Genomic DNA, 11,018 nt, shown 5'->3' on the forward strand with positions numbered 1-11,018 from the left:
ATCGGAGCTACTATTACCTCAGTCTTACTATGCCTCAGTTTCCTCATGTGTAAACTGACAATGCACTGTGTCACACACTCCCTAAGCAGAGTTGCTAGAAAAGCTTTTTTAAAAAAAAAAAAAAAATCAACATTTGAAATGATAAAGAGCTCTGAAACAAACTTCCATATATATATATTGCAATTTTCTGCACTCATCTGCTTGTTTTTAGTATTGGTAACACAATATTCTTCATAAAAAGGAAACTTAGGAGACATACATACCAGGAATTCTATTGAGTGTCACCCAGAAATGTTCATCTGGACTATAGGTGTCCTTGGACCAGGAGAGTAAGTCAAGTGCCTGATGATCTTGGAGAACGAAATTAACAAATCCCTTGGTGAGGGCCACGTAGGCAGTGCCAAAGTAGACGGTCATATTGTGAGGAGGAGGAGTTTTTAAATTTCCTGTTTTAGTCACATAGGAGATTTTGCTGCCTATTAATTCTCGGTGGACATATTTAGTCCGTCCAATGGCATGATCAGGAGGTAGTATCCCCGGGGTAATATTTTTCCCTTTAAACCCTTTTAGATACTGAACAATCTCCTTGTTGGTTTTCAGGGGGAAATCTTGTCCACAGGTGTTGATTACGTACTTCCAGGGAACCTTCGAGCTGGCCAGGTCTCTCATGCAGTTCAGGTCAGCCTGGAGCCTGGAGATGCCCCCATAGACAACTGATTCCATCTTGGAAGCCAGGAAGGCGTTCGGGAAGCAGCTCAGTAACTGTTGCACAGAATGTTTAAATTCAACGGTGGCCTTCTCGTCCACATGGACACAGTAGATGTTTTGGGGCATGTAAATGGCCCTGAAGAGCCTCTCGAAAGTAGAAAACTCCTTGTGGATGGTCATCACGTAAGCCAAAGGGAAGGCAGACTCTTCTGCAGAGAGCGTCGCTGTTATATAATGACTGTAAGTCAAGTATTCAGCACAGGTAGACATACTGAGGGTTGTTTTCAAGGTATTTTCTGCTTCATAAAAAACCTTCCCCTCGAAAATTTGATGGCACACTTCTGCTAATAGCGAAACATTTGCGAGAGTTGCCTTCAGACTCTTTTTATTTGCCTGTAACTTGTTATTGTACAGAAATACGAAAACCAGGGTAGTGATGAGAAATAGGTTGAAAAGACACTTCCAAGCTCCCATCATTCAAATCAGGAAATGAGTAAAATGTCTCCTCGGATACAATCAGAGTGTAGACATATTTAACTTACAATTTCTCTAGGATCCATGCAATTTCTCTTGGTCTCGTCTATTGGACCTCCTTCCAGCTCAGATTCTTGTCCTGTTTCTTTCTCCGTTTCCTTGTTATTTGCCCCTGTGTTGCATTTTCACCTTTCTTTGACACATTTCTGAAGTAACACCTTGGATTTGTTTTGCTCGGTCTCCCGATAACCTGTAGCCTAACACTGCACGGGAACAAGTTACCTCAGATGGGTACTGATTCCAAGGCGTGCTCATATTCCCAAGTGAAATCACTTGTGGCTGAGATGGCTGTTCTGCAAGTAAATTCGGAGCGAGCCTTCAACCACAGCCTCTTCTCCCCACCAGAGGCTGCAAATGCACGCGCTTCTCAGCTTCCTGTTAATCATTTTGTTCAACTGACTGTGTTTGTTTGCTTAAAGGCACTGCCAAGTTAGACGCTTCAGTTTCAAGCATGTGAACATTGCCTGGAGAGATATTGGGTTAATAAATATTTGTTGTTTAAAAATAAATCACTTGCCCCTGTCTTTTTCACACACACACCCTTGTTCTCGCCTTGGCTGGGTATACTAAATTTTAGCATATTAAAATTACCATTTGTATATTACTGGTTGTAGAGCCTAATTCTTTCCAGGGCTTTGGTTTCTTTCTTTCTTTTGATTTTTTCTGGAGCTTTTTATTGTTTGGGTGAAAGTTTACAGAGCAAATTTACTTTTTACACAGTTTGTGACATTGGTTAAAATACTCTCACTGTAACAACAGTCTTCCCACTTCCTCCCTGGCTTCCTGTTTCTGCTCGTCCTTCTTTGCACCCTCCTGCCTTCTGAATTTTGTTTTTTGGACAAATGGTACCTTTTTGGTCTGGTATGCTTGACTGTACTCAGGAATAACTTCTGCCTTTATGTTGTTGTTAACTGTCATCGAGTCGATTCCGACCCATAGCAACCCTGTATAGGGTTTCCGAGGAGTGGCTGGTGAGTTTGAACCACTGACACTGAGGTTCAAACTGACTTAGCAGTCCAATGCATTAACCCACAGTGCCACACTCGGACTCCTTTTATATGCTTATCAGTACTGTTTGGCCAAAAGTTGATCCCTGGGGATGGATTCAGTTCCAGGTTTGAGGGGTTTCTAAAGGCCACATTCCCCAAGGTTCCACCAATCTCTATCAGACCAATAAGTTCGGTGTTTTTTGTTTGTTTTTTTATGATTTTGAATTTTGTTCGTTTCCCACCTCTTCCTCTGTCCAGGACCTTCTAATGTGACCCTGATCAGAGTGGTCAGTACTGGTAGCCAGGTAACATCTAGATCTTCTGGTTCGTGTGGTCCATTAAGCCTTTGGATTAATTGCTTCTTTGCATCTTCTTTGCTCCAGGCAAGAAGAGCCTGTTCTATCGTAGTTGGCAGCTCACTACAGTAGTCTGGAGAAGAGTGTGTCCATGAAGTACTTTATGCAAAGTGACCTCGATGTCCACTCTACAACCATAGTCCTAAATCCCCAAGTCCAGTGACTCATTTCTGCCCGGTGTTCGGTCATGACTAAGAAGTTTACAGACCTGTATTCCAGGGCTTAGATTTCTCTGCTACTATGTAAGGTTCTTAAAAAGGTACATTAGAGTAAGCTTACCTCACCGCCTAACTTGCTTCACAAATGACTGGTGAAAAAGGATAATTTCTGGGTTGTTGTGTTTTGTTTTTTAAAAGAAATAGCTTTTAGTCACCCTAAAATTGAACAGAGGCTAAAGCTAAAATTGTTGTTGATATTAGTTGCCTTCAGATTCATAGCAACCCCACGCACAACGGTGTCAAACCATTGTAATCCATGGATACGGTTTTCGTTGGCGGATCTTCAGAAGTTGATCGTTGGCCTTTCTTCATAGGCAAAGTTAGTCTGAATGTTCCCTGAAACCTGTTCTGCATCACAGCAACACACAGCTTCCATTGAAGGATGGATGCTGGGTACACATGAGGTGCATGGGCCAGCAATGGAACCCAGGTCTCTTTCATGGAAGGGGAGACTTCTACCACCGAACTCTTCAGCACTACAATTAGTCAGTGCCAAGTACAAAGGAGGATGGAAGAAGAGCACATGGATGCCTGGGGAGATAGGCTAGAGGTACCATGTAGCTGTGGATGTTCTCAGACTTAAAGAGAGAAGCATTTAGACTTAGATTTAGATTTAGATTTAGATTTAAAATGCCTTTTAAAGAATTTCATTTCATGTCCGTAAAAACTGAGAACAAGGATACCACGTCAATTGTGAGATAAAATGTGGTAACATCTATCATCAACACCGATTCATCAACTTGTCCAACAACAAAGGAGGCTGGGAGAGACCAAACATAATAGTACCAGATTGCACAAGAGCGAGTATACACACACCTGCTCTTTCCCCACACTCACACATGTGAAAATCACCTCTCCTTTGAAATCAGCTGACTCTGCCAGGCAGAATGAATTTCTCCTGCTCCTAGAGTCCCAGAGTTTAAGCTATAATTGTTCATTTCTACATATCACCATATAGCAATATAAGTCAGGTAGTCTAGAGGGCCCCTTGGAAAGAGTGACTAGGAAAGCAAAGGATACGCGGTCTCCTTGGTTCTCTACTGTGCTCCCAACACCTGGTTCAGTGCCTGGAACACATGCAGTAGGTGCTCTGTAGATGTTCGTTGAGTAGATTCTCGGTCATAGATGATTTCTACTCTAAGAACTGTAGCCCCCAGCCCCCACCCAAAATCCCCTAAGCAGCTAGGATGGGCCCAACTCTCAACTTCTATTACTTGACCTCTCCAAGTCAGCTTGAGACAGGGAGCCTAAGGGCTTTGTGGAAGATGAAAGCATGAATTCCAGACTTTACCCATTTTATAGTCTGTTTACTATAAACAGACCACCCATAAGTTGTCTGTATTGGACTCCCTTGTACAGTCTAACTGGTTTTACCCTCCTTGAAGGATGAACTTTCCATGAGGGCAGAGGAGAAGCCCTGCCCAGGGGGAGTGGCTGGAACCTGAGTGCTGAAGAACGGTGCATGGGTCTGCTCCTACCAGAGGCCTTTGCAGTAGAATCCATCTCTAAGAAATGCTGTGCACACACCCAATTAGCACTGTCCCTCCTAAATGGGCCACTTTACAGAAATCCCTACCTGTCCTTATGGGTACAAGTGATGCCTTTTCCACACCCAAAACTTTTCCCCATCTATCTGTATGAATAAGAAGCCCTTGTAGTATAGTGGATTACAAGTTGGGCTGCTAACCTCAAGGTTAGCAGTTCAAATCTACCTGCTGCTCTGCGGAAGAAAGTTGAAAGAAATTTTCTGCTCCCATAAAGATTTACAGTCTCAGAAAACCTATACAGGGTCACTATGAATCAGAACTAACTCCACAGCACACCACCCTATGAATTAAGTTCTAGTGTGGCACTGTAGTATAAGCAATGGACTGCTAACTGCAAGGTCAGTGGTTTAAACCCACCAGCTTCTCCTCAGAAACCCTAGACAGGGTCACTATGAGTTGATTGGCTGGTGGTTTTGAACCACCAACATTGTATGGAGTCCTTGTTGGCAATGAAGACTGAATAAGCACTCTACTGCAAGGCTGGTTAGAACCACAAGGTTGGAGATTCAAACTCAACAACTGCTCCTTGGAAACTCTGTACAGAGTCACTATGAGTTGGAACTGACTCACTGGCACTTAACAACAATAACACATAGTACAGGAGTCCTGTTGTGGTGGTACAGGAAGAGCATTGGACTGCTAATTACAAGATCAGCGGTTCAAATTCACCAGCAGCTCTTTAGAGACTCTATACAGAGTAGCTAAAGTTGGAACAAACTTGACTGAACTTAACAACAAAAACCCATAGTACAAAGAGCTCTGGTGGTGCAGTATGTTTAGCACTGAGTTGCTAACCACAATGTTGACAGTTCAAACTCATCAGCAACTCTGTGGGAGAAAGACTCAGAAGCTCTATGGACCAGTTCTCTGTCCTTGGGGTCACTATGCGTCAATATCAACGTGATGGCAGTAAAGTTTTGGTTTGGACACATAGTGTTGCTATTGTTGCTAAGTGTTGCTGAGTTGGTTTTGACTCAGTGACCCTGTACAGCATTTCTAGGAGGGGCTGGTGTGTTTGAACCGCCAACAGTGCAGCTAGCAGTCCAATGTTTACCCTACAGAACCACACTAGGATTCCTTGGACACACAGTATATAATATTTGGTTGGATATTCAGGTTTCATTTCTGTTTCCCAAAGCCTCTCAGTCTCAGATTCCAGGTAATAATGATTTATAAGAGATGTACTTTTTAATCTATGAATATGGGCACATTCAAGTTAACTATCATTTCTGATACAATTTGGTTATTTAAAAAATCTAATGTTTAACTACATTGATGTGGTTGTTAAGAGCCGTCGAGTTGGGTTCCGACTCTCAGCGACTCTATATAAGGATTCTGAGGAGCAGCTGGTGGGTTTGAACCACTGACCTTGTTAGCAGTCCAGTGCTTATCCTACAGTGCCACAGCAGGACCCCTAATGTTACAGATAGTTTATAGTAAACACAATATTTCTGCTTTCTCAGTCCTTCATTGATCTCTTGCCCTCTTCCCATAAAAGCAAAAAACAAAGCCAATTCCCATGGAGTTGATTTCTACTCTTGGTGAGCCCAGGTGTTAGAGTAGAACCATAGAGTTCTCTTGGCTGTAATCTCTATGGAAGCAGAACTCCAGACCTTTCTCACACAGTGGCACCAATAACTAGGTTCAGCAGTCATCCTTTAAATTAGTAGACACATAATGCATGCTCATTGTGGTTTTATCAAGAACACAGGAAGATGCGTTTTTGCATCCTGCTTTTTGCCTTTGATATTATACCATCGCATGACAGTATTTTGCGAGACCAATCACTTCTTCATTACAAACACCTTTTCTAAACAACATAAAAGATAATTATACACATGGACTTCACCATGTGGAATACACAGAAATCAAATTGACTATATCTGCGGAAAGAGATGGTGGAAAAGTGAAAACAAGGTCAGGGGCAGACTGTGGAGCAGTCCATCAATTGCTCATATGAAAATTCAGGAAGAAACTGAAGAAATTTAAAACAAGTCCATGAGAATCAAAATACAACCTTGAACATATCACACCTGAATTTAGAGATCTTCTTAAGAATAGATTTGATGCATTAGACACTAATGGCAGAAAACCAGAAGAGTTGTGGGATGGCATCAAAATCACCACACAGGAAGAAAGCAAAAGGTCATTAAGAAAACAAGGGACAAGGAAAAGACCAAAATGGATATCAGAAGGGACTCTGAAACTTGCTCTCCAGCATAGAGATGCTAAAGCAAATGGAAGAAACGAGGAGGTAAAAGAGGTGAACAGAAAATTTCAAAAGGTAGCTTGAGAAGACAACGTTACATATTATAATGAAATGTGCAAAGACCTAGAGTTAGAAAACCAAAAGGGAAAAACATGCTCTGCATTTCTCAAAATAAAAGAACTGAAGAAAAAATTCAAGTCTCAACTTGAAATATTAAAGAATTCTTTAGGCAAAGTACTGAATGATGCAGAAAGCATCAAAAGATGATGGAAGGAATACACAGAGTCACTGTACCAAAAAGAAATGGTCGATGTTCAACTATTTCAAGAGGTAACGTATGATCAAGAGCCAACATACTGAAGAAGTCCAAGTGCACTGAAGGCACTGGCAAAGAACAAGACTCTGAGAATTGATGGAATACAAGCTGAAATCTTTCAACAACCTGATGCAGCACTGGAGGCACTCATTCATCTATGCCAAGAAACTTGGCATAAATTCCAATTAATAGGAAGAGATCTCTATTTGTGCCCATTCCAAAGAGAGGTGACCCAACGAAATGCAGAAATCATCAAACAATATCATTAATATCACTTGCAAGTAAAATTTTGCTTAAGGTAATTTTGAAATGGCAGCAATTGTACATTGACAGGGAACTGTCAGAGGTTCAAGCCAGATTCAGAAGAAGATGTGGAAGTAGTGGTACCATTGCTGATGTCAGATGGATCTTGGCTGAAAGCAGAGAATACCAGAAAGATGTTTACCTGTGCTTTTACTGACTATGCAAAGGCTTTCACTTGTGTGGATCATGACAAGCTATGGACAGTATTGAGGAGAATGAGTATTCGGGAACTCTTAATTGTGCTCATGAGAAACCTGTACATAAGCCAAGAGAGGTCGTCATTCGAACAGAACAAGGGGACATTGAATGGTTTAATATCAGTAAAGGTGTGTACCAGGGTTGTATCCTTTTCCCATACTGTTTCAATGTGTAAATTGAGCAAATAATCCGAGAAGCTGAATTAGATGAAGAAGAACAGGGCATCAGGATTGGAGGAAAACTCATTAACAACCTGTGATATGCAGATGATACAACCTTGATTGCTGAAAACAAAGAGGACTTAAAATACTTACTGATGAAAATCAAAGACCACAGCCTTTGGTATGGATTGTACCTCAATATAAAGAAAACAATTGTACCTCAATATAAAGAAAACAAAAATCACCACTGGACCAATAAATAACATCATGATAAATGGAGAAAAGACTGAAGTTGTCAAAGACTTCATTTTGCTTGGATCCACCATCAACATTCACAGAAGTAGCAGTCAAGAAATCAAACGCTATCTGTATTTTGCAAATCTGCTGCACAAGACCTCTTTGAAGGGTTTAAGAGCGAGAATGTCAGTTTGAGGACTAAACGGTACCTAACCCAAGCCATAGTCTCTACAGTAGACAAGTAATTTTTACAGCTTTCCCAAAAATATCTCCATTTCGTTTATTTTGGCCCTTGCCTCATTGTCAGCACAGTTTCATCCCACAGAAGTTTCAGGCATCAAAGCATCTGTGGTCAGCTGCCTGCTTTTTGAATTTACAGCTTGCTGAATTTATAGTTACAGAGGGAGGAACATTTGTACCTAGTACTTTGGTACAGTGAAGTCCTGCAACGCCTCTGAAATGGTAGAGAGTCCTTTAAGCTGTGGAAACATTCACAGTGATTTAATGGAATATCTTTAAAGAACAGTTAGTATCAGCATTTTTTCCCCCTTTATCATCCCTTGCTATCTGAAGCTTATTCTTTGGAGGATCACATTGGAAGTGCTGGCTCTCCTGACCTTCACTTTCCATGTGCCATTTTGCAAACTTTCTCCAATCATCTTCTAAACTCTGGCCTCTAGACTCCATGTTCAAGTTGTGTGAAATAATGGGAGGCATGGTCATGAGTGTCCAAGAAGCAGCATTCTGAGTCCTAGCTTGAATGTGAGAACACATACCAAAATCCTAAATGGAGGCGGTGATCAGGCAAAATAGATCTGGTAGCTTGGTTACTCATTCAATGGTGGTGTGTATACTGATGTTGTTGGTAAGTGCCGTCAAGTCAATTCCGACCCATAGCAATCCTGTATGGGGTTTCCGAGGAGCGACTGGGGAGCTTGAACTGCTGACCTTCTGGTTCAAACGACTTTGCAGTCCAGCACATTAATCCACAGTGCCACACTAGAACTCTGTGTATATTTATGTTATTGTTGTTGTTAAGTGCTGCTGAGTCGATTCTGACCCATAGCAATCCTGTATAGGGTTTCCAAGGAACAGCTGGTGAGCTTGAACCACCGACCTTTCAGTTCAAACGACTTTGCGGTCTGACGCATTAACCCACAGCGCCACACCAGATGGTTAAAGGGCTACCTGCTAACCAAAAGGTTGGTGGTTTGAACTCACCAGCTGCTCTGTACAAGAAAGATGTGGCTGTTGGCTTCCATAAAGATTTATAGCCTTAGAAACCCAATGGGGGCAGTTCTACCCTGCCCCCAAAGTATTGCTATGAGTGTGGATCATGAAGGTGGGTTTAGTCTTTGGTTTTGGGTTACACAAATGGTTCACACTCCACTGAGCCGCTTCCCAGAAACCCTTTACGGGGTGACTATGGGTCGAAACCGACTGGACAGCACTTAACAACAACAAAAGCTAATCTAAAAGGAGACCTGAGCATAGTGGTTTACGTGTTGGTTTAGCAGTTCGAGTCCACCAGCCGCTCCACAGGAAAAAAATGAGGTAGACTACTCCCGTAAAGATTTACAGTCTTAGAAACCCTATACAGGTTCACTCGGAATCGAACTGACTTAAAAATGGCATACCACCACTGCCACTAACCTAAGTTTCAAACCCACCCAGCAGCACTTCCACAAGTTGACCCACTTCCACAAAGATCAAGCACTTCTAATCTGTAACGCTCAAGGTAGGCATGAGTAGGAATCGATTCAATTTCAACTGGTTTAATTCTTTGGCAATTGGAATAGGATGAGGGTAGGCAATATATTTATGTTTCAGAATTCAACCTGTGATTTATTTCTGCATAACTTATACCTGTAAGCATCCTCACTCCAGACATAACCAAATTTTCATTATACTAGCATAACTGCATTTTTAACAACTCACTTTAGAATGAGGAGCAGACAAAAAGGGTACCCTAACGAAAGAGCTCTGGTAGAGTAGTGGTTACGAATCGGGCTGCAAACCTTAAGGTCAGCGGTTCGAAACTACCAGCTGCTCCGCGGGAGAAAGATGAGGCTTTCTACTCCCGTAAAGATTTACACCCTCGGAAACCCTGTACAGGGTCGCTATGGGTCGGAACCGACTCGATGGCACTTAACAATAACAACAACAACGTATGGATACAACACCTATAATAACCATCTTATTGCAAAGTCAGTTTGAACCACAAGGTCAACGGTGCAAGCTCAACAATCGCTCCTTGGAAACCTTATACAGGGTCGCAGTGGGTCAGAACCGACTCCTCGGCACTTAGCAACAACAACTGTATTCATGGAGCCATCTAACGCTTCAAATGATAGATCATATTCATCTTACCCTGACATCACTTCTGTGAAAAAGATAAAAGCCAGGGAAGTTAAACGGAAATACTCTCAGCATCCAGAAAAGTCATATTAAAGGGATCTTTTAAACCAAAAGTATGGTTCTTGACATCTATTTTTTCCCTCACTGCTCCTATTTCCCTTCCGCCCTCCTTCTTCCTCCTCTTTTCTGTGTTTATTGCTGTTAAATTCGGTACCCTGATTTGACTCTGCTCAAGGTTTCTTTGTAACCATAGGAAATGGTCAAAAGCAACAGAACTTTAAACGCGGGGATGGGTGATGTAGTTAAAAGCAACCTTGGATTCGGTGTCAAAAAGACTTGGCTGGGCCACAGGCTTTAAGTCCATGAAGGAGATATTTGATCTCACAGCTTCCTCTCTGTGGACCTGAGCAATAATCCACATGGTCTTTGCTACTGGCGATTTCCTTCTTGTCTGTGTAACACACACCTCTAAATTTACATAAAACACTCATCTCCTGGTGGTGCATAGAGGATTCTGGAAGTATTTAAAGCATTTCGCTCAGTGCTGGCCTGAAACTCCAGAGCTAATTTCAGACCCAGAGGGAAGGAGGGGGGACTGGAAGGAGAAAGTTGCTATAGTTAAACAGAACTGGAAATACGGTCATAAGGAAAAGCAAGAAAAAGCTGTTTCTCTAGAGGCTCAATTTCACAAATTTGGGGGCGGGGCACTGTGATGGGGGTGGGGAGTGAATTGTTGTTGTTGTTGTTAAGTGCCATCGAGTCGGGTCCGACCCATAGCGACCCTGTTCAGGGTTTCCGAGAGTGTAAATCTTTACGGGAGTAGAAAGCCTCATCTTTCTCCCGCGGAGCGGCTGGTAGTTTCGAACCGCTGACCTTAAGGTTCG

At 42.2% G+C, this 11,018-nt stretch overlaps 1 pseudogene; it reads right to left on the reverse strand.

Annotated features, from left to right (window-relative positions):
* Positions 1–246: 246 nt before the first annotated feature.
* Positions 247–1,185, reverse strand: LOC102829968 (annotated as a pseudogene).
* Between the last annotated feature and the right edge of the window lie 9,833 nt (positions 1,186–11,018).

Source organism: Chrysochloris asiatica, unplaced genomic scaffold (assembly GCF_000296735.1).
Source record: "Chrysochloris asiatica unplaced genomic scaffold, ChrAsi1.0 scaffold00060, whole genome shotgun sequence".
NCBI classification, from domain to species: domain Eukaryota; kingdom Metazoa; phylum Chordata; class Mammalia; order Afrosoricida; family Chrysochloridae; genus Chrysochloris; species Chrysochloris asiatica.